Raw genomic sequence first — 25,758 nt, 5'->3', positions numbered from 1 at the left:
TTAATCCAACAGGAAAATCCTTTAAGAATCCAATCAGACTGCAGCCTACTTCAGAATAAATCTTTAAGGTATTTCTTAAGAGCTATAAAAGATACGGATCATGATGGCACTGTAAAGAACTGGAATTTGAAAAAAAATGAGTTGAGAATGAGAATTTTTGACTGTTATAGTATTCAAGGAGACACCTTAGGAAAGCTTTTGGATCAACTATACATATATCTTTGGCACTATTATCTAATGAAATATAATACAGAGGAAATCTCACTCTCTGTGCTGTATAACATATCATCTTTTTTGATGTGCTACTCATGGCCCAACCTTTTGCAAATACATATCTTACTATGATTAAAACAGGGATGTGAATCACTATTCCTCATGTTCAATCTGATATTGTACACAACACTGTGACCTACAGTGGATCAGTGGAATTCTCTTTGAACTATGCAGACTGTCTTCTCTATTCTCCCAACCTCACAGCCATTCACAATTTATCTCTCACACACAAAAGTTGAATTTTAAAGTAATCATTGAAACAGATGGTGCAACTTGGATGCGAGGAGAATGCCAAGAAACTGTTTGAACACGCTGAGTTTTAGCAGACATCTATCGCAAGCTGCATTTCCACAAAAAGAAATCTGATCATTGTGCTGTGTTCTTTCCTCGCATCTTTGGGTGGTCAAATCACTCAGCCACAATCCATCCCCTGCTACTTCATACAACACCTGGCAATAACACGTTTCAGTCCCAAGGACATGTGCTGCTTCAGATGGATCGTGTTGATTATGTCTCAAATCACCTCCTCCCCGCTTCACTTGCTGTTGATCATGTGCATTTCGGCATTTTCACAAAATATGTTCACATCTTCTTTTTTTTGGTCTTACTTCTGTCTGATTTTCTTCCATAACTAAAATTTTACCTTATCCTGTCATCCCTTTCTTTGACACTTGAGCGGTGTATGATTAAAGGATAGTGGATTTTTTTTTCTTATTTTTTTGAGAGCACACTATTCTCCCTTCGTGTGCTTTTACTGTGCTTTGAGATAGCGAGAGAAGTGTTGCTGTCAACAAAAATCAAGCACCGTCTCCTGTGAATGAGATTGGCGGTAACAATAAAAGAGAGAATAATCCATGCATTAGCTTGAAACCTCCTTGTCACATTTGAAACATGAAGGTAATTTACTAGAAAGGGCAATATTGTAAGGGGAGATGAAAATGTTGTACGAATGCTTGTCCAGCGTGCTTCTTTCATGCTTTAGTAAAAGAGATTTATATCCTCTCTCTGAAGCTTTGAGAAGAATGATATTTGTCTCTTTTTCCCTTCACACTGTCATGTTCATAATGTGTTGACTTTTCCTTCTCTCGCCTGGATAAATAGTTTTTAATCATATTGTTTCAGTAGATACTATACAGAAATGTCCATTTATATACAGTATATACTTCAAAACACTGGTCCCTTTAGCCCAGCAAATAATCTAGTTCATTTTTCTAGTTTGTAGACAGCAAGCCACCAAACAAAGAAAGTAGGGAATTATGCAGAGATAACATACGGTGATTGCAATTATGTAGCCATGGCGACCAGGACCAACCTCTAACTAATGTGATACTAAAATAATCAATAGCCTGACGCATGCAAAATGTTTTCCAGGTGAACAGACCTGATCTGCAGCTTCTTCAGAAAACCAAGACTATTTAAAACCGGACATTATACATAGAGAAATTTTCTGTAAACACACATTTTTTCAAATTTTTTGGTTGGACGTTGAGTCATATGTGCCTGACAAAATTACTTTAGTCTGTTAGTTTGATTCAAATAGCTGAAATTTCAAAGTGTTCCCAGTTGCACCTCAATATGTAATTGTGGGACTTTTTGTAACATAGCTGACAGGTATCATCGTTGCCTTTTTTGCTGTTTTCAGGCCTAAAAAGCAACATGGCCGCCTATAACCAAACACCACATGGCATTTTTACAGAAAGATTCTTATATATATTAGCTACACTTCAGTAAAATTGAAATTTGTATTAAATAACTCAGAAAGCCTTGGAGTCTTTCCAGTCTTTTCTTCAGGAGGAAATGACATCATGTGGAGCAGGTCATGTGATCTGGAATTAACACACTTCCTTGAGAGGTGTTTTTGTAATGGGGAACTTAGTTGAAAGGGATTTCTTGGACACAGATACAATTTGTTATTTTCTATATAAAATTTGATATATTGCCAAAAAAGAAATATCTGTCATGATTATCTCAACTTAATAAAAAGAACACAAAACAATTTGTGAATAAGTTCATTTTATTATTGTTTAGATAATTAGAAGGTGATTGTTATTAAATTGGAACGATTATTTAGTTGGCATTTTAGTGATAGTCAATCATTTTTTTTAAATTAAGAAGTGATTGTCTCCATAACAAATAATCATAGAATTTGTAAAGACATGATCGTAATGAACATAAAAAAAAACGTTTTTTAAAAATAAAAATATATGCAAGACATATCCCATGGACTTCAAAAGTGCCTCAATTGTATATTGACCCTAATCTTTGCACAATTCACAAAAGGCCGGCGGTGGCGGAAGGAATTTGTTGCAGTTTCAAAGTTGTTTGAAATAATTAAACCAGCAACAGATTGTTGGCAGCTGTTTCTTTGTGGCCAAACACAATAAGAATATACCAACATTAAAAATAATAAATAGAAAACCTGAGCCCAAAGCCCAAAGGGTGATGTTTTGTTGTAGTATGTTTTCCGAGTGCTTATGTCTCAATCACCTATTTGAACTGAATGCAAATACAGCAATTCTCCACGGTGGGAATGTTAACAAAAGACGGCTGTTTGAAGCAGCAAGCAGTAGCAGCACACAGATACAACATAAATGGTGCAGTGGAGGAGCCATCGTTCCAGATAAATGTGCTCGGCTTCCTACATATCAATACACAGAACAGAAAAAAAAGTTTCCTCTATCCCCCGTCTTCGTACCAATCATATTTGTCATTGCTGTATAGTTTCTAGTTTTTCATGTTTATGCAGAGCTCTGGGAATCTCACACACGCCTTGATCTGATCCAGGGGCGGCAGGCAAATGTGCTTATGTTGACTGTTTTCCAGGGATAGTAGCGACTGAAAAGCTGACACAAAAATCAACGGATGACATCATATATGATTCTAAATTTGCATATCAGAGAAGTTCTCTACAGTCCCTGCTCTCTGTGGAGGACAGCTACACAGAATATGGAAAGCACTGTGATCATCAGAAGCCCCAGATTAGACATGAAACAGAACAAATTTGCTTTAGCTGTACAGATTTGTCATTAATCAAAACATTAACAGTTTCCCAGTTTCCTACTCATGGTTGAAAAAAATAAAAAAAATAATACAAATCAAATAAAATATCTGATTTGTCAATCTGGAGTAATGAAGATGCCAGGGTCTGAGCAGTTACCAAATCTAGTGACAAATTAGTTAATATCTCCGGAGACTTGGTTTCATCCCCAAGAAGACGTGAGTTTTCTTTCTACTTAGTGTACCAGATAGATTTAAAAGTGAAACATTTTGGCAATCCAATGCTTTGATTATACTTTAATTAGGACTGATCAAATAAACAAAGCAACTCAGAGAAGTATGTTGAGTTTAAGGCAACGCAGTGATTATTAGCATATTATTCTTGTTGATTTTTAAAGTATCTCTTCTTTGTTTCTTTTTTCTCCCCCCTGCTGTCTAATTTGTGAGTCATGGCAGTATATAATGAGCCATGACATAATTAGATCAAGAGCTAATTATCCACTTAGTAAATATCTAACTTGTACCGTCCACTCAACATAATCAGGAGTTACTTTAAAGTTCAACGGCACCGATGCACATATTGCCTCACGATAAAAGAATTTTCAAAGACAACTCATAACTGCACACACAATGAAATACCCAGAACACCAGGTGTACCATCCCGTTGCCATGTCAATACGTGAACACAAAAGGCTTCCCTGTAATTTCAAAAGACCACATGCTGACACACATGATGGTCCTGGATTAATGGGTAGCTGTACAGCTACATAACAGGAATGTATGAGAGAGGATTTCAATCGCTCACTCTCTCTCTCCCTTCTTCTTACCATTGTTTCATCAGGCCAATCATTGTGCTGCAAATTCTTATTTTATTGACACATGTAAATATACCTTCCATATGAGATCATTTCATTCATTTCCAATACAAACTGACTTCTTTCAAGGATTCTCTCCAGTGCCGAGAGTAATTTCCCTACACTGCATGGTATTTTTTCCTTTTTTAAAAAGACCATAAATCAAAACAATTTCGACAACATTCCTCACGATAAAAGACAGGAGAGCTGTGCGGGTCTCCTAACCCCATTGTCAGGTTCTGTTTGCTAGTTGTAAGGACGTCTCATGCTTAAATCTGTGTCAAAGTCTGAATTTTCAGTCCAGACGCTCTTGGTCAGTGCAGTCCCTTCACTGTATATGAATGATCCTATGCTTCCTCAGCAGACTGACACATTATCACCACTACATCTCTTGTCAGATCTGACAAAGCTGCAGTGAGTGGGAGGGAAGGAGAAGTGAAAGTGGCATAAAAGGAAGAGTTAGAGAGATGGAAACGACTAGTTGCTAAGGATACCTTCCATAATAGACATGGCATTAAGGGGCAACGAGAACATAGGAGGTTAAATATCACAGGAACTTTTACCCAAGTGCAGCTAAGCATTTAGAAAACACCATGGGAAACAGATATGGTATGATTTTTAACGCAACACCGCCATACTTTCAGGCACAGTTATATTTAAAGTAAAACAAGGAAAAGCAGTTGCATTTGTTTTAACTTTTACTTCCTTACTTTCAAAGACTTACTTTGCCTCTGATAGCTTTGCTTCTGCTTTCACCGCTGTGCTTCTTTTTCACGTGTCCATCTTGATCTGAAAACACAGAAATGTGGGCATGTAATTGTCTGAGACACCGCTATGCTTAGAGATTCTTAATCGTTTTATTTGAATGACAGCAGAGATGGAAATAGATGATAGGGTTTATTCGCATTCCTTGCTATACCTCTGCTGTTTGTTGTCTTTCTCTAAGCTATCTTGTTTAGGTATACATCGGACCTCCTCCAGTCGCCAGCCAATGCATTCTGTGTGAGAGTAGTTTTGCCAGTTGATAGGAGGGCAATGCATGTTATTGAAACATGGTAAGAGGCCGGCTGAAAATGCTTGTTTAATGTTCATCTGTCTGGGCCAGTGGAGCTCTCTCCCCGTGTCTCCGTCTAATTATGTCAGATCTGCAAGCTGCCATTTGGCGGTATCGATTCGTGCTACCAGTTACACACAAGGCTCTGGCCCCTCAGGATGATGTCTGTGGAGTGTTTGCCCATACCGTGAAGTAATTATCGGCTCGCCAACTCTGTTTTTCGGGATATGAATAAGTGTCTGCTCTACAGGTAAGCCATTATCATCCATGATGTGTCTCTCCAAGGTTTTATGTCTGAGCAAAAGGAGCAGCAGTAGAAAGAAAAAGAGCAGGGCTGCTCATCGGTTCAACGTGAGAATATTTTCTGTCTTAGGGAGAAATAGAGGCATAAAAAGAGGCAAAGAGGGAGAAATTAAGAAGTAATGTAGCATGTAATTCAGCCATATGTTGGCGTTCACCTTGAGGGAGGAATCACGATACCAGGAGAACATATGTATTTAGATTCTGAAACTGAAAGAGAACACAGTCAACTAGTGTCTAACCTTGACATGTGCGCAGACAAATATGTTTGGATAAAATCGAAGTGATGACAAGGTCATGACATAACTGTCATCACCAAGTTTTCTTAGCAACATGTTGAATTACGATCTGAATTTTCTTTCATGATGTTCTTCACAGCTAGTGAGTTTAAACTGACCTCATATTTTGTCCGTAAAACAAAAAAGATGAAAAAAGGATGGTGAATCATATGTTTAACTATTTATTTTTTTGTTGTATAATGTTCATTTTCTCCAGTACATCTCAGCTCTACAGGTCTTTGTGGTCACTGTTTTGGTTTCAAAGCTCGATGCTTTGGTCTTGTTCACTCTCATGACTCTCATAAACGTTTAACGGCAAAGCAAGCAGCTCTTCCCAGAAAGAACTCTGATGAACCCCTGCTCAGTGGCAAAACAGGCAAAGCAAAGTCAACTACTAGCTGGTAAATGTAGCAGAGGATGACACAGATATTGTTATAGTTGGTGGAATCCGAAACGGTGCTAAAAAGACAGCAATTGACAGAAAATCATCATATAGACTGTTAGTACAGTCAATGCAGGTTAAGGAATGAGTGAATATGAATATAGAAACAAACATGTATTAATTCATTTTGCTGTCATTTGCTTTATATGTTATCTAATGATTAGTGCATTAGCAAGTAGATTCTCAGAAAAGAACTTCAATATCAGATGTAAATGAAAAAGCTGGGTCAAGATATAATTGTGGAACTTTTTGTAACATAGTTGACAGGAATCATAGTTGACATTTTTGCTGTTTTCAGGCCTAAAATAAACATGGCCGCCTATAACCAAACACCACATGGCATTTCTGCAGAAGGATTCTAAATATTATATAAATATTCTAAATATTATACATACAATTGAGTAAAATTGAATTTGAAAGTTATTTATAAAGATATTGTAGTAAACCTGTTGACATGCCATAAATCCACATTTAACTCACACACTACTTTATATTAAATAAGTCAGAAAGCCTTGGAGTCTGGTCAGTCTTTTCTTCAGGAGGAAATGACATCATGTGGAGCAGGTCATGTGATCTGGAATTAACACACTTCCTTGAGAGGTGTTTTTGTAATGGGGAACTTAGTTGAAAGTGATTTCTGGGACACAGATACAATTTGTTATTTTCCATATAAATTTTGATATATTGCCAAAAAAGAAACATCTGTCATGATTATCGCAACTTAATAAAAAGAACACAATCAAAACAATTTTTGAATCAGCTCATTTTATTATTGTTTAGCTAATTAGAAGGTGGTTGTTATTAAATTGGGACGGTTATTTAGTTGACATTTTAGTGATATCCAATCATTTTTTATTAATAAGTGATTGTTTCCATAATAAATAATTATGGAATTTGTAAAGACATGATCTTAACAAACATAAAAGACCTTACTTTAAAAAAAAATAACTTTTAATAAAAATGAATGCAAGATATATCTCATGGACTTCATAAGTCCCTCAATTATATATTGACCCAACTGTACTTTAAAAAGAGAACCTTGCTGAAGATGTTTTAAGTCAAGAAAGCCTGAATTCCTTCTTTATATGACAACTGACACATAGACGTTTATACCAAGAAGCATTATAGGTGCATTGATACCACAACATATGAACACAGAAGACATTTACAAAGTGGCAACTTTTAATTTTGAATCATTAACTTTAAATTCCATTGGTCTTTGTAATGTCTTGGCAATTAATTTACAGTAATTTTGGTGTTGAACTAAAAAGGAGAACATGGTTAATTTAATGTGTTAGCCCAGTCCTGATCTCAGCCTGAAACGAGGTCACATAAATAAACTGGCGTTAATTTGATATATATTTTTATGTACTTAAAACACACATTTCACTTGAAATGGCCGTGGACATGGAGCTGCCACCAACAAGCACCGAATTTTTAAAAAGTAGGCCATAATTGGGGATTTAACATCCTATTTACTTGACTAAATTTTCAAATGCACAGTTTGTGAGGACTGAGAAACCTTAACACAGCGTATATATTTTCAGTTCTGCTCCTTTCCAACTGTAATGTATGAATTTAACTCCATCACATTGACTCCAGCACACCCACTAAACCAAAAGCAGAACATTGCCTATGCACACTGGAGATTACTGAGGCTGTGCTGTTATTGTAGATGTAGCTGTGGAATTCTGCTAAGGGAAGGGCCACGGGGCTTCTGTTGCAATGTGATTCAGCTTGTGACTTGGCAAATCTGAGCCTGCTGCATTGCTTAAACCCTTGCATGGTTGCAGCTGTGGCTGTAGGGACAACAGCTAGTATTAAACAAATGTGCTTTCTTAAGTGTACAGCGCGTATTGAAGCGTGTGTGTGTTTTGTACGAGTGAGTCACTGGGAGATAGAGGCAGAGAGCAACAGAGAGGGAGATGTTCAGTTGACTCACCTTCTACTAGCCTAGGAGACTGTCCATGTTTATTAATATGCCACCTCCATGCATTTCTAGTTTCACTTAAGCAAGGGAAATTTCTACTGACATGACTGTGCTGTGTATGTTGGATAGAGGTGATTGCAACATTTTTTAATATGAATAGTGCTTACACACTTCAAAGACACCACTATTAGAATATTATTCTTATTGCATTGTATCTATTGACTTTAAAGAGTGTTAATGAGCACAAAGTGATCGTGCAATGTGCAATGTACATGCTCTTAGTCAGCAAGGTCAAATGTGAAAGAAAATAGAACATCATTTATGTCCTCTAATTCATCCTGTTAGCAGCTGCACAATATGAAAAAGAAAGTATGTAATGACAAAGATACAAAAGCAACTGCACTGAAAATTAACAGTGTGTTCATCGATAATTTGGGTTCTATGTGGTTTTCACCTTGATTTTTACTTCCACAGAGGAGAAAGAAATACGACTTTGAACTGAACATGAATTAATTATAAATCTGTTCCACACACAGATCAGCGTACATTCAGTGTACAATGCACTGTGTTCTGTAGAGCGCCCTAAGAAGAAAACCTTGTTCAGAAAATCTTCCAACCGGGATGAATTATTTCGGTATTTAAAGAGTTTATTTGACTCTGAGACTGGAGTTTGTGGTTGACATTGCAATGCTGGGTTCTGTTATACTGTACAAGCATTATCCATGTTTCTTGAACAAGAACAGACAAAGGACGTCCACTGGGAACATGCCAGCATAGTCTGCTGTTTTTTAAAGAGCAGATAACCACGTTTTACCACATGTAAGATCCCAAGTGTAACTCAAGTTATCTGCATCATTCTGTTCACCTGATATAACCTCTGTGTTCTCTCTGCAGTTTGCTTAGTCTTGAAAAATCCACCTCAGTGGACGAGTGTATTAAAGAGAGACCTCTTGCTTGAATTTGAAGTTGTAATACATTCATTTTCTGTTAGTGATCATGTTCTCTGTCACATTTTCTTTTTAATTTAATTCTCTTTTGTTACAATTAAATGCAAAATTTGGTCACCCTTGGGCAAATTTGTAATTTGTTGAGTTTTGAAGTTAAATACAATCTCTGCAGCAGACATTATAAATGGTCCTTTTGTGAAATGGTAATGCAGTATCACTTTATATTTCATAATTAAGCAATACAAACATATTAAACAGTAACTGTGTTACAGTAGAAGGATGCACTACCCCTCCCATTGCTTTGCTTTAACTCTCTGTCTAGCATTTCTATACTGAAATTCCTAAAGTTTTCTTTGTAACTGTCATTTCTGGATGACATTTTGGACAGTGAAAAATTGCATGCTGAAATTGCTCTGGTAGTTTTTTTTATTTTGTACTCATTCTGTGTAGGCATCAGTTACCTTCCATTCCAGTTGCATGAAAGAATTCATGGTTGTTAAGTGTTTGAAGAGTCAGATAATTTATCAAGTTCTGAGACTGGCATTAGCTCTCAATTCTGACCTGTTTTTTTAATTTTCTGTTGAGTATCCAAAATTGGAAAAAGAAGGAAAAAACAGATGTTATTTTCTTTTTCTTTTATTAATCCAACCTACAAAACCAAATGATAAATTTTTCTTACTTTTATTTTGTGTTCACATCAAAAACAAAGAAATGAATAAGTCATGGAGCAAATATGTTTTGATTTTGAATCCATCCTGTTAGTGTGACCAGGAAGTTCCTGACTTCTTCATGTGCTGCACTTAATAAACAAAAAGTGTGCCGCACCTGCAGTAAATACACCAGGAAGAGGATGGTACATGATGTAATGTGTTGTTCATATGAATATATGATTATGACCTTGAATATAAGTGTGTTGTTTTTTCCCCCACTAAATATTTTGAAAAGGTCACATTAAAAATATTCATTGGTGTGAACAGATGTAAACTTTAGTAAACCATCATGTATACAGTGAGTTAACTTGCAGGCAGTGACATGAGTCCTATTTAACATTTGCTGACATTCTGGAAAATTACATTTTCTGAACCAACTATTCATCATTTTATTTTTGCTGTGTCTCATTGGATGCATTGACAGCTGTCACCGAATTTCTTTGACAATGAAGAAAAAAGAAAAACTGGAGGATTTTTGGGCAAGTTTATAATTATGTTTGCAAGTGTGCATCAGGATCTTGTAAATATAAATGCTTACTTGTGACTAAAGTATAAACAGGTAGGATAAAAAAAAAACTAAACTGTGTAACTTGTATGGTTGTACATTTCAAGTAAAGATTTTTGTGATATTCCAAAATCAAGAAAAAAATATGTAAATTGACCACATTTCCTCATTGTGTTGATAAAAAAGCGTAGTCTTGGTGTCATTGCATTTTCTTCAAAATATACAAACAGGTGACAAATTAAATGAAAACACAGAAGTAGTAAGATGTTGGCCCACTATGTGCCCTAGAACAGCTTCAATGCTCCTTATTGAATTGGTTCTTTCAGTTAACAGAATGGCTTTTACGCCATGCTTCAAAAAAAAAAAAAAAAAAATTCCCTCATTTGGTGTTTTGAGGATGATGGTGGTTGACACATTCATCAAAAATCTCCCATAGGTGTTTATTGGATTCAAATCTGGTGACTGGGAAGACCATAGCATATGATTCATATCATTTTCTTCCTCATCAAACCATTCAGTGACCCTTCTGCCCTCTGGAGGGAGACATCTGGAAGAGACCACACCCATCAGGATAAAAAAAAAAACCTTGACCATATAATAATGGTGACGATTCAGAAACATGTTTTATTGATCTGCAGTGACCCTTCCCTCTAAAGGGGACAGGTGGACCCAAACTATGGCAGCAAAAGGCCCCCCACAGAACAACAGAGGCAGTGTATCCCCTCACTGCAGGGGTTCAGTGGTACTGATTTTGCCTTGAATTTATCCCCCATCTGTACTCCACATTAGCCCACATAAGCATTGGTTCTAGAAGGTAGCACAGGTTGTATTTTCCTTCTGTCCACTTTAGAAATCACAGAAATATGCTCGTATAGGTGCTCAACCTGTCCATACAAAAGCATGCTGCTGGTCCATTTATTGGAATAAAGCTTTCAAAACAGAATCACCACCAGTCTTCATTTTATGTAATCTGTAGATGTGTGTGTGTTTCTGTTCTTTGTTGATTGTGATCATGTGTAGTCTTGAATTTAAAAATTTAGTTGTTAGAAATCCGAAAAAAGCAAGCAAAAAATAAGGGGGAAAATAGCCAGAATTTGAAAATATACAGCCCTCCTCCTGCAGTTCTTTCCTCTCTCCTCTCTGTCCTAAGCTGCTCCCACCACACAAGCACAATAGTCAAGCTGAAAGTCAACATTCATTTGTGGCTTCACCCTGGATTCAACCCCAGCCTCCCAAGTGAAAGTCCTCCATCTAACCCAATGGGCTCCTGCATCCTGCTCTCACTGTGGATTTGGTTGCTATTTATACTATCTCATCTGATTGGTGAAAAGCCCTGAAACGGAGCAAGGAGGAGGTGTAGGAGTCTAGATTCTTCTCAAACCACTTGAATTACAACATGCTGAAAGGCTAGTATGGAATTTTTGCCGAAAGATGCCAAAAGTATATTGCCTTTCCCTGCTTGAAGTTAGAGTTCTGTATCACTAAATGTGTCGCATGCATATAAATGATTTGAGATAGAGTGATTTTAATAGTTTCAGCAGGCTGCAGAGGTTGTGTATTCGAGCTTTGTATGTCTTTAGTGTCATATGCACACAGAGCTCAGACTGAGCAACACATAATAGACGGATGCAAAATAATATTCATGCTTCATTTTTTTTTCACTAAGTGCTTCACACTGTCTAAGATTTGAGAAGCACTTAAGCTTGAGATACATACTGCGTCTTATGAATTTTCCTAATATTTTCTTCCTGTTTCTATTTTTTTTTCCAGGGCTGTTCTTGCTTTATTCCACCATAACACTTGGCAAGATATTACTTTGAATATGATTTTCTTCTCTATTGAATGGCTGATGTGTCTATTGATGTAAAAAGTGGATGGAAGTGCAAGTCTCCATTAATGGTATAGTTGTTTACCAGCCGAAGTGAACAGGATGTATGCACAAATGAAGTTATGGATCACCTGCAAATAGCCCTGGCCTCCATTCTGTGATGTGTGTGCATTGCTGCACGACTGCACTCTGCACGACTGCGCTCTGCACATGTTTGTATCTTTTTTTTATGATTTATTTTTCAGTTTACTCAGTGGAGTCGCCAGGCCATCAATCTGAGAGGAACGGAAAAAAAATTTAAAAAACAGATATCAAAACAAATAGTCCAAACAGCTTTTCAAAAAGAGCACTGAGCTATGTATTTTAAGGCTGGTAGATCTCTGAATATTATGAACAACTATTGCAGAAAATATACTTCACTGAGAGTTTCATTCGCTTTGAGTGTCTCAGTGTTGCAAATTTGTTCTGGACCTTTTGGTTCAGAACGCAGTTGACATTTTTCATAAAGCATGAACACAGAATTGCTGTCAGTGGTGATTAATGAAATACACGTCTGTGTGCATACGTGGATGTGCGTGCAAATGCCCCGTAGTGCTGCAGAGTGCACATGCATTCTGAAAATATGATTATAATCAGATAAAACAGTAGTTGCTGCAACCGTCATGAATCTGAAACTATTTGAGGGATAGCTCAGATCTTTTAAACAAGCTGGAACAAGTTGCCTAAAAGCAATGTTAGTAATGCAGTTCTATAAAACGAAACCCATGCCCTTTAAATCAAAATTGCCAGCAGCATTATTAGCCTATAACCTATGAGCTATACGCAGAATGCAGAATCATTTTGCATTGCACCATAATGCACAAACAAACTCTGCTACATCTTGTCACACACCCCTCATGGATGTCTGAATGGAGCAGAATTAAGCCAAAAAAAACCAAAAATGAAGTAGGGTAAATAAAAATCATGCTGCACTGTGGTTTCAAATGTATTTTTAGCAAGACCCTGCATGCTGGTGCTGATTTTGATTGACTGAGAGATCTCCACCCATCAACTACTCGCTTGCAAGAGTAAAACCCATACCTCTTTAGATCAAAATCTCTGAGACATCAGAGCAACAATAACTACTGAACAACAGAGCTGGATTACTCATCAATCTGTCGATGTATACTGTAGGATGTAGAAACCTTGATGTTAAACACTGATTCTTTCATTGCTGTCAGTCTATGCGTGCACCGCCTGCTTGCCTTCATTTCACTCTCTTCACTCAGGGAATGAAGTTGCTCAGGGTGAAGTAGCAGCATGTCGGTTTGTCATTACCAAGGTGAGGAAAAAAAATATAAAGTCAGTAATGTTAAAAGCAAACAACGCACATGTTTTGTGGCTTCAACTATGTGTTGTTGCTGTTGTGTATGAGATATTGTCAGGTATTGTTAAGCACTGTTAGCACAAATACAGTAGCATTCAATCAGAGCAAATATCTTGAAATGAAAAATGGACACAGACATACAATGCAAATAACATTCAAGCTATTATAGCAGTAAGCAAGCAGCATCTGAAACCTTCCATTCATGTCTGTATTTATACTAAACAAATCACTCAAGTCATTCACTTGAAGGACAAGTTCACATTTTTTAAAGTTTATCTTTTAAACTACACTCTCTTTGAAAGACTTTCTAGTCTTTGAAATTGTTCATCCTGTCCACAAAGCTCATAACACAGAACTGATTAAGAATCCGGTTTCCCCAATGAAAGCCTCAACAAATAAATAAACAATGAATAAGAGTAATCCAGAACATGAAATTTGAATGTAAAATTATTTCAACATAGGTGCCAAAATGTGATTTTCTGCTCTTCTTAATTTTTTATTATATTAAAAAAAAAAAAAATAAATAAAATTTCACTACAAATTTCATACATGTGACCTCCAGAATATTTTACCAGCAACATGATGTTAATCTTTATAAAATGTGAGATAACCTCATTGTGCCTGCTGCACAGTACATTCACATTTCTGTGGTATAGATTCCTTGTCTATAAGCTTCAGACGTGCAATGATCTTTTATGCACATTCACAAAAGCACTTCAATATCCTTTGCTTGGTATCATTCTGTTGGAGGGCTTACATTATTACTGCTCTGTAATTCGCCAGATAAAGCTGACATTAAAACTCTGCTGGTTTGGTGGATTTCAGGAGCTTGAAAAAGAGTGTGGGATTTTTGTGCATTGCATCCTTTAAATTCACAGAACTATCAATGTACTTTGCTGAAATAAATTCAGTAAAATAGAGATTTTTTATGGCTTCTGATGGTGTTGAAAATGCAATCGAAGATCAATCTGAGAAGCCTGTAATTTACTAAAAATATTTAAAATCAGAGTTAGGGTAGACACTCTTCTATATGTCAGCCAGCAGTGAATCTGGGAGGGATTATGGCAAAAGCACAAGGCTTAAATTGCTGGCTGAGAGTTTGGAGAAAAGCTTATCACTGGTGTCAGTGGGTTTTTGAACAATTCTATCCACACAGGGTCAGTCTGAGCTTCTCCACTTAGATTAAATTTAGAGCAGAAACTTGCATAAGTAAAAGCCTTAGAGGACAAAGTTACTTCTTTCCCTATAATTTTCAGTTGTATCTGTCTTTTTCTTTGTCGCTTTTCTGTCTTTTTTTCTTCCATATTTTTTTTTCACATGCAGCTGCAGATCCCTTTTTAATCATTATTGTAATATAATTGAATAATCAGTTTTATGGAGTTGTGTGGAGAGGTGTTAGCACAAATGTTTAGTGCTCAGTATCAGTAGCACCTGTTATAATAGTGCTACATGGGATATAATCGAGCAATTCTTCACTCTGAAGCTTTGCAAAACACTGGAGAACATTACTCTGCAACTTAGCCTGCTAGAAAGTTGTAGGTCACTTAAAGCAGCTCAAACTTTTGCTTTGCACTTTTGACTTTGTGTGGACTGTTCCAATCCCACTTGTAAATCTTCTTTTTTGGCAGTCTGGACCTGTTACCCATCCTACTTTCGCCCTCATCCAAACAGAAATACAATATTTTAATATTGTTGTTTTTTTTATATTATTCATACTGCAAGTGGCAGAGATCAAGTGGATGTTCCTGCCAGCAGCTTTTTTTCTGGTGCTGTGGAGCAGCTTGTGAGCTGAAGCTAACAGACTGATGCCTAAAAGCAATCTTTACATTTCATATGGGACACTATACAAAATGCCCTTCACATTTCTGGCAATAGCTGTTAAGTATTGACTCCCGTTCATCAAATTGATTGTCCATTTGCAGAAGTAATGTATACTCAGAATGAAAGGCACACTCATTTGAAATACTGGACCGCATGTGTGTTTGGATTAAGTGTGGACATGCATTGCAGGAACCTTTGAATATATTGGACAGTGGAGAGGATATCACTGAAATATTTTCCTCAAGCCTTGCCTTGCCCGAGATGAAAAATAGCTTTGATGACAGAACAATAACAGATCAGTGCAATTGAATTTTACTGGAATGTGCAGAGACGATTGATAGTGCAGTGTTTTTTGGGGTTTTGTGTGTGTGTGTGTGTGTGTGTGTGTGTGTGTGTGTGTGTGTGTGTGTGTGTGTGTGTGTGTGTGTGTGTGTGTGTGTGTGTGTGTGTGTGTGTGTGTGTGTGTGTGTGTGTGTGTGTGTGTGTGTGTGTGTGCGTGCGTGAAATGCACCAAGTACAACACTAACAACCCAACAACCCCTTTTGGTTTGGTGTGGAATGCATTAATATCAGTTAAGCATTTACTGTTCTCATTTTGTAACAAATACATTTAGGCTAAAATGGAAATTAAAGAAGCAATCAGTTATATTTAGTTGATATCATTAAGGGATAGCTACACTGGTACAAAGCTGAATTTTTAGAATGTTTCTACAAATTATGTCCAGTGATCCAGTCAAAACCTGTTAAACTTCTCAGGGTATAGAACCATCTTCTTGCCAGTTGTCAGTGGAACTTCATTAACTGAAGTAATTTTGCTCTCAATCCACAATATTCATCAAGCTCTACCATGACAACATAAAACATTAAAACCATCTAAAGTGAACTTACAGGGTTTTTATGTAACAGCAGCCATCTGTTGAGCTAATTCAAAACCAAACGTTGTGTTGCTGGACGCCGACCTGTGGGAATTACTTCGAAAGTACCGTCCTATTTGACAGATTTATTACATTGGTTAAAAAGGTTAAAAAGTAATCATGAAGTGACCGTTTAGTACCTTCGGCAAAGAACAGAGGTGGCAAATTACTTTGCAGTCATCCACTGTTTAATGCTCAGACTTTTTCATGCCATGTCACATGTGGCTCCATTTTCTATTCCTCATCTTGCTAATCTCTTTAAAATAGTGTTAGCTTGCCATTAGACATTAACACTAGCAGCTCTTTTGAATGCTGTCATTTACCAGTCATTGATTCTTATTGTCTGTAGTTAACCAGACTGTAAAATGACCTTTCTAAGAGAAAGATGATTAAGGTAATCAGGAGTGAGCCTCGCGATGTTCAATTATTTCCAACCTTTCAAGGTGATACCTCGTAGTGGCCAAATAAAGTTTCGACTGGACTCTTTATTATCATTTATGCTGTAGCCGTTGGTATTTTTCTGCAGAGACTTAAAGACCTCTAAAAGCATTTAAGGACATACAGCATGATCAGTGGTGTTTCAGTATATGACTGAGTCAAGGGCAAAGGTTTGGTTTTAACTCTGACTGCCAATGGACAGTTTTTTAAAGCATGGTGTTGACTTCATATATTCAGCATGGATATGCCTACAGAACTTGACTGAACAGGAACTGCACCATCCTTCTTTTACTTTAGCAAATACATTACTTTTTTGACTAGTGTAAGTAAAATTATTAATTAAAAATTCAGATATGATAGTTGTACAATAAACATTACAAGTAAACAGCCTATGTGCTCTTCTGTATGAGCCACCTATCTGAACCATCTGCAGACTATTCTGTAACTCTGTTCTGTTTTTAGTCTTTTCCTTTAGGTGACATGTGGCCTATGTTTTATGCTTCAAAAAGCCACAGTGGTGGCTGTACATGCACCTGTGTATCTACAGTTCCTTACAAAAATGTCCATTTGTATTCATTGTTTTTACTTTAACCTGTTAATTTAAGAGACATTTTACTGTAACACCAGAGTCCATCTGTCTGTCTCTGTGCTGCTCAACCTGCTGCTGCCACAACTTCATACACTGATAAATGACATTTACACTCACTGCTATGTTGGCTGTTCTTCAATATATATTCTCCATGTTATAATGACTCATGAGTGACTTGTAAAGGATGCTGTTAGTTCCATAAATAATAATTAATCACAAAGACAATAAATGCTTGGATTAATTACATCGCCTAAGCTAACACTGAAATGTGGGTTATTCATAAAAAAGAACTACTGCCTACTTAATTTGTTAAAATTACATTTCATTATATTATGATCAATTATTTGCCAAAAAATTGAGCAAAAACACAATATCAGAAGAGTGTTAGTTATATACAGTAAGGATACTTTAACACCAACTCTTCAAATTGTCATTTGTCTTTCACTCATCACTGTTTAGATACTACTTCTGTTCACAGACTGTAGAGAAGAAGTTGATTATACTTCTCTGTATAAAACGTGAAATTGCTTTAAGCGTGCATTCTTTGTCGTGGCCTTCAGGGGGCAACTACACTGGCTCCAAAAAGAAGTCTGACTGTACAAAAGTCGAGAAGAAAATGACCTGACTTCTCATTTGATTCATGACCTCAATCCACTTTTTCTTAACGAGTTTATGGTTAAAACTTTTTTGATTACAGCATGGCGTTCATTTAGGAAACGATGGTCCCATTTAGAGTAAAACGGATGAGAAAGCAGGGTTTGCTTTAAAGAGTGGCTACCTTGTGATTGACAAGTTACTAACATGGGGGAGTGCTGTTGGATTCTAAATCAGATCCACCTTTCGCTCCTCTAGATCTCCACCTTCTTGCTCAAATATGGTCACTCGTGGCTCCAAAAACAGTAAAAATCCGTAAATCAAAGCTTCAAAACAGGAGTCCATAAACCAATAGGTGATGTCATGGAGGCTACATCTACTTCTTTTATTGCCCATGCTACTGCCACTGCAGTAATCTAATGTCTAGTACACTGGGTTGCCAGACCATTGGTTTAAGCAAACCCCATCTCCTCCTTCTTCTCTCACATCATCGTAATAGCTCAGTCACAGACCTTACCAGAAACACTATCACTCTTATAAACACAATCAAAGACCCCCCTGCCAGCACCACGTCTCCATCATGTATACTCAAATCTATACCAATGCATGGAGTGCAAGTAGGAATCACTTTACATAATCAAAATGACATTATGGCAAAAGTCACACAGCCTGTTCTATCCATAAGTCATCAGGAACTTTAATGCTCCCACACGTTTTACACTTTTATGATACCAGTTTGATGAGATACTCAGGTTAAGAGCTAATCAACTTTCATCCAACTAAATGTGAGCAGTATTTTTTTTCTTTCCAACTAACAAAATGCAAACACAGCCAATGAAATGCTCAGTTCCTTATAATGTATGTTATTGATTATGTGACGGTTTACTGTTTTGTTTCTTCCCTCTGTTTATCTGGCCTATGGCAGGCGGGATGTGAATAGATGGCCCACTCGATCCCCTATGTGCTCGAGCAGAAAGACAGCCACACGGAGGATTAGAGCGAGAGAGGATCGCCCGTCACATCCAGATGCCGCAAATCTGCTCCCTGCCTCACATGTGAATAGGTATGCCATTGTCTGGAGCACTGCTTGTTTTGCATGAACAGAGACACAGCCAAGGAGATAAACAAGCTGAAACTGAGGTTACACCAAGTCTAAATCTGCTATGATACAGGATTACAAGGTTTATGTCATGCTTAAAGCTTTATCCTCAGATTGTCAGTCAAGATTTTCTCAGTAGAAAACTTAGTAAGCCTTTAATGGTTGTGCATTAATAGACAATTCTAGCAGGAATATGGGAGTTGTTTAAAGACGCACAGCATACTGATGACGAACTATCAGTAGTCGCACACTGAGCTGTGTGTGGTTGCATGGCAGTGGCTCAGAATGGGCTCTTTGTGGGAAATTTCATGGACTATTTTATTTTATTCTATTCAAAATGGCACACGATTGCACCAGTGTGTACGATCATAATTACAATGCAGCACGGATGCTTTAAACACCGTCACGTCGACGTCTGTCCCCATGTTTCTTTGGTCGTTTTATCATGGGTCTGAGAAACGTGATTCTGTGGGCTTTTGTTTACCTGCAGAGGAAACAAGCAGCCACGTTTGACTTTAAATATCTGACTTTATCGTGGCAAAGCATTTCTACAGAGAATACGCTATTGATCTTTCTGTCACTATGATAAATCAGATATCCATTACAAAAGCACTGGCTTGCTTGTCAGTTTTCCATTCCTGCAGCAATCTGACTGATATTCCACCTTGTAAGAGATGAATTAACACCAGATTATAAGAAAGAAAAAAAAACAATATATAAATGTGCAGGAAACGCTCCACATTTTGAGACGAGGACATTAAAAATATTCATTAGGGGATATAAAAAGTGCGATGAATGATTGAGGAAACTGCTAATGACTAATAAATTTCAAGCTTAATTCCTGAAATAAAAGCATTGGGGCTAGCTTGGGCATCAGCATGATCATTTCTCAATACTTGTGTGCTTAATACTTTCTGCATTTACAGTGCAGGATGTTGCTATACAATATGCATTTCATTACGTTGAGGAATGTCGAGCCTCTGGGCTGGCAGATGCTCGCACCTTTCATCTTCAGGTTTATGGCCAAAGAACTGAGCTCTTTTTTTGTGAGCATTGATCTTCCTCTTTCCTTAAATGTCCTATTCCTAGGAGATCCAAAGTCCTACTGCAATCAGATTTGGTAGATAGGATTAACACATGTCCCAGAACACAAAAAATTGTGCAAATTAGTCAGATTGTGCTTTGGTAAATAAATTCTAAACTGTAATTGACTTCTTTTCATCTCTGCCTTAATCATGTTCCCAACATATTTAACATGTTTTAATGTCATTAAATTTGTTTTCTGATATTTGCTGTGTTTTGCACATGGATTTCTGTAAATGCACGAACAGAATATGGGATTTCATCCCTGAGATTGGAAAAACAAGATCCTTGGAACGTAGTGTGAAATAAGTGAAGTAAGACAAAACTATGAAACTTGCCAGAGCATCCGACCTTCAGACACATATTTTGAATGGACTTTAAATTGTACCCAACCACATTTCATCATGCTCTGGAGCACAAATAGCATTTTTTCCCCCTCTATCTCCTTCATCTCCATCAAATTTTACACAGCAGTATTTCAACTGCCTACATCATCTTTGCATCACTAAATTCTGATACTTAGTCATGACCCACAAAAGAAGTTGCACACAAGCTAAAAGGAATACATAATTTCTTAATGCCCATGCATTCCAGCAACACAAACCTCACATAACTGTGTGCAAAAGCCTGAAAGTTTGTCAGACCATAATTGTTTGGACTCTACTCTCCCATATGGCCAAACAGTGGCAAAGCTTCAGTTGGCAAAATGTCTGGCAACATTTCATCTGCAGTCACAAAGCTTCCCCTGAAATATTCACTCTGTAATAAATGGCGCTCTCCTAAAATCACGAATCAAACTTTTATTTTGTCAAATCATTTCAGTCATGGTGTTGGACACTATTGTTCTTTTGTTTGTTTGTTTTTCACACTTTTGGGAGATGGAGGGTACAGTTAGAGGGAACCAACACATCTTGTACATTCAGAAAAAATTCTTTGACATTCACCAAAACTCTCTTTTACAAATGATGTTAGTGAAAATGAATTAATTATAACTGTAAATTCCCTCAAATGAAACAGAGGGAATGAAATCAATTTTCCCTTTGTCTGTAAATTAGAGTGATGTTGATGAAAATGTTGATCACAACAAACAGCTTGGTTTTAATCAGTCAGTTTCACAGACAAATTTCACTCCAGGAACTTTAATATTTGGACTGGAGTGATGTATAATGTGGTTTTATTTCATTTATTTACTTTTGATGTTTTCAGGACTTGATAAGCTGCAGCAAATATCCACCAACTAAACGAGTGATCCACTCTTCTTCACCATCAGACGATGCAGTTGAAGCTGCTTAGAGATCTTTATTATGTTGAAACATGATTGGAATTATTTTAATTTATCCCAGATACAGACAGGGGTGAATCAGGAACCTGTGCCAAAATTGGCCTAGAATGGAAACTACAAATTCATTCTTCAATCACAAGCCCTGTGGGCCAAAGGAAGCTGTGGATAAGAAGTACAGTTAGAGATTAGTCTGGATCAAAGAGGAGATTAAATAGGATGGCAAACACACTGATGCACCTAATTATCAAGTCTGTGAAATGCGATGAATTGCTTTGGATTTCAGAGACATTGTCACTGAGGTGTTGGTGGAATTTCTCCCATTGGTTCTACATGCTAGACTAATGCTGCGGTTGAAATATGTGATTGCACAGAGTACAGTGGGGACACGGAAAAGCAAAGAGGGATATCAAAAATTAAACAGTGAGACACAAGTGAGCGACGAGCGAAACGTTCACAGGCCAACAGACTTGCCTCTCCGTCTTACCTATCGCACGCCTTAGCACATTATTTTATTGCCACTGAGCCCTGCAGGAGATCAGTAGTGATGTCTCTTACCCTCCAAAAACATCATGAATAATGAATGGCAGATCTCAAAATAAATAACACACATTATTAATGTATTCAGAGCCTCCTTTAAAGGGGACAGCTGTAGGAGCCACAGCAGCCCCTCCTAACTCAATATCTGAGCAGGTAGAATTGTGAAGAACATTAAACAGGCAGAAGGGTATTACGATGTGTGTTTTATCAAAACAGCAACGGAATCCTAAAAATAGCAAACCCAAAATGTCAAGATTTTAAATTTAGAGCGAAAAAAAATAATTTCACCAGTCCAGTGTGTAGATCAGAGTGAGTAGTTGAAATTCTATTTATGAAACAAGGAATCACCGCCATCAACGTAATCAAATGTATATGAAATTGGGCTTTCTGCTTATGTTCTTTACTCCTAACTTATACTACATATAAACAGTATATAGTCTTACATGGCCAGATCTATTCCAGAGAATGGTCTGGCTGCACCTCGTTATCATTTTGTGATAAGGGGAAAGACAAAAACAATCTTGCTTGTTTGTATTTCTTCAGACCAAGCAAAAATGTCATGGGTGGAGCTAAAAACAAAGGAAGCAGCAACGGTGCCCCTACAAAATACCAATATGGGGAATTGTGGTGTAACATCTGTGCATAAGTTGGTGAGTATTGTCATTTAAACGACTAATTCACTGAAAGAAACAAGCAGGCCTTCCTTATTGGACAGTCAAAACAAAAGGTTGTTGTTTGGAGGTTCCTATTGTTGTTTCCTCTGGTTAAATGTATTTTAGAAACAGCAACATGCAGACATAAGAAGGGGAGGAGAAAGACTGCAGGCTTATACGCAAAGTCTATATCCAGTGAGTCAGAGTGACTATATGTGAACTGACTCCTATTTTGTTATCGTACTCAATGTGATTATTACATTATCTAACTGCTTCCCAACACGTGTTATTCAAACCCTGACAATGTAATATTATCACAGAAAGGAAGAGAACGGTGTGCTATTTCTCTTCTGCTTTTCTGAGTGTGGTGGGTGTGACTGTAAAGTGATGATGAAGAAAAAACAACACAAAAAATTGTGAATTGTGAAACAAAAGAATAAAAAAACTAATAGTTTAATGCCTACGTCATCCCTGCATCTCTAATTCACATTGGAGATGTTGAGCAGTTGTCATTTATGAGGATGCTAAGAGCAAAACCAATAATCTATACCAGAGCATCCCTTTAAGTAAGATTTTTTTACTTGCCCTTGCCACTCCAGCAATAACAGGCCCCACGAGTCTTGTATGTGTCTTGCCCTTTCAGGGAACAAGGTCATATTGTTTACAATGGCAGCACAACACCTTTTTTAAGACTCTCCAAGGACAGGGTTATCTTTACTGTAGTGCTTCAATAGTGTGCATGACTTGTTCTTACATCAGTGACACATACAATCGTAAGTATTTGGAGAGTTACACGTTTGTTCTGTTTGTCTTTCTGGCTCTGTGCTTATCACATTCAGTAAAACAAAGAGCTAGGTCTCAGCTTTAATTTGAGCAGGTTGCTGTGTGATCTCTCAGCCTTTAGTTTGCTCTTCAGCCAGTGGAACGCAGCTCAATCATGAGACTGACTCGGCCTTTCAGCAGCGCCGTCATCCTGCTGAATGATGAAACGTTGTTCAATGAGTTTTGATGCATTTGGCTGAATCTGAGAGCCCAAAATGCTCCCGTGTACCTCTGCATTCAGTGTGTTGCTTCAATCAGCTGTGAAATCATCAATAAATGCCAGTGTGACTGTTCCATTGGCAGCCATTAGGCCAGAACAGAACCACCAACATGTTTGACCGATGAGGTGATGTGCTTTCGAGCTGTTGCTTTCTTTTCTCCACTCCTCTCTCTTTCCATCATTTTGATAGAGGTTGATTTCTGTGAATAGAACTTTGTTCTACAGCCCTACCAGTTTCTTTTTATGCATTTTTTTCAAACTAACTTGGACTTTCATGTTTGCATCTTGTGGTAAATCCTTTGAAGTTATGGTCATGAAGTCTTCTCTCGACTGTTGACATGGAAACATGCACGCCTACATCCTAGACAGCTTTCTTGACATGCTGTGCATGAACAAAGGGCTGTTATTTCCTATGAAAGTGATTTTCCACCCATCTACTTGTGCTCCTTAGTTTACTAGGTCATTTGCAGTTTCCTAGTTTTTATGTACTTCAGCCAACTACTGATTTTAGCAAGTCCACCACCTTTGACATCTCTATAAAAATATTGCTTTTTTTAGCCTCAACATATTGACAGACAGCCCTCTCAGCTTCACAGTTCTCAATCAACTGTGACCTACAAGTGAGTTCCTTTGAAAATGGCACACTGCTGCCCAAGAAACACAAAGCAACGGCATGTAGAAATTACTAATGCTAACTGCGCTAATTGGGCTATAACTCCTACAGAAATCTGTGCTTACTGGTAACAACCTGTTCAAATTAGAGACTTAGCATTTTCATGGTGTATTAATTATTGCATTTCAAATTGAATGTGCTGAAACATAGAGACTGAAAAATCAGAAATGATGTAACTGTCCAAGTATTTACAGTCCAAATGAGGAATGTCTCAAACTAACATTATGGATCGAGATTGGGCCGAAGTTTATGGTATACGCTATTATCTAAGCCCAATCTTTTGTATATATCTCGATATATATGTGTGACAGTAGAACTAATGTCACACATGTCAGAATGGGAACGTATGAGTTGCATCAGGACACATAATATATAACAGACCTCCTTGTCAGAGGACATTAAGCGTCATCTGTCATGGTGCGTCTTGTTAGCTAAACTTCTACAATGGTCTCTGTTCGTCAACACGGAACTGAAAAACAACTTTATCAGGACATCCCACATCCAAACTTTAAATCTATGTGTAACATTAGCCATACTGAATACTACAGTTTTATAGAGAATAAAGGTTACGACCTGCCTGTAGCAATAAGTATCAAGAAGTGCTCACCAGAGACCAGCAGACATCTCGCTGTTGGAGAAGTAAAAGCTTCCAATCATAACTATGAGGTAATGTGGTCATACAACAACTTGACCCAAATTATAACCAAAAATTACCCCAGCGAATACATATAAATAACTCAGAAATCTGTATTATTGACAAAACTGCTCGGTTATTTTGAAAAGTGAAGCGAGTTTACATGTGAATAGGTCTTACTCACTGACTTGATCAGAGGTCAGGGAAATGTAAGGCAAGAAGAACGGAGAGGAGGGGGAAAAAAAGCTAGTCATTTAATGATGTCTCCTTCCACTGGAAAGCAAGAGGGCGGTGCTCTTTACTACCATATGCCAGACACACAGACAGGCAGGTCGACAGTTATGAAGACAGATGAATGATGCAACGCCTTCAGCACTGAGGGAAATGAGATCAGATGTTGACAGCTAGATGGACAGATCCCTGGCCTGGCATTCAAATGTTTTCTCACATCTACACTATCACATGGTCTTAGGATGCACGCTCTTCCCTCGATGCTCACACCGGCACTATCTTGCAAATGTATCCCTTTTCTTAGCTCTATTATACATGTCGTATAATATGACTGAGTTTAGCATAATATGTGCAGTACAGCAGGTTGCCTAAGATAAATGCCTCACAAGCAATAATCTTTCTGAAGACCTGAAGTCTCCAGTGTCAGCCGCCATGCTAAAAAATCTGCAACGTGTAGGCCTATTTCATAATTCATAATGCTCAGCCAGCATTTATAAATAGGGTCTAAAGTGCTGAAGCCTGAGAGCGATTATAACACATATTAATCTGTTTTCTGGCCTGTCAAACTTGTCACAGCACTCCCCTCATGTGCTTTACATTTTTTTCCACACCGTGACTGCGTGGAAACTATTCTCTTCACCATGAAAAAAAAATGTACCCCTGTGTTTCCTGTTGTGCCCTGCA

The 25,758-nt window shown here is 37.5% G+C and overlaps 1 protein-coding gene across 1 annotated transcript in view; it reads left to right on the top strand.

Moving 5' to 3' along the window:
* The window catches only part of lrrc4ca (leucine rich repeat containing 4C, genome duplicate a), a 170,984-nt gene that overhangs the window by 90,072 nt on the left and 55,154 nt on the right, over positions 1–25,758 (top strand). The window contains exon 2 of the mRNA XM_035944424.2: positions 18,766–18,903. The gene's annotated coding sequence lies outside the window, so the exon portion shown is untranslated. The remainder of the gene's footprint in view (positions 1–18,765; positions 18,904–25,758) is intronic.

Source organism: Amphiprion ocellaris, chromosome 3 (assembly GCF_022539595.1).
Source record: "Amphiprion ocellaris isolate individual 3 ecotype Okinawa chromosome 3, ASM2253959v1, whole genome shotgun sequence".
Lineage (NCBI taxonomy): Eukaryota > Metazoa > Chordata > Actinopteri > Pomacentridae > Amphiprion > Amphiprion ocellaris.
Note: the sequence above shows the minus strand (reverse complement) of the source record. Positions and strands in the feature narration are given on the sequence as shown.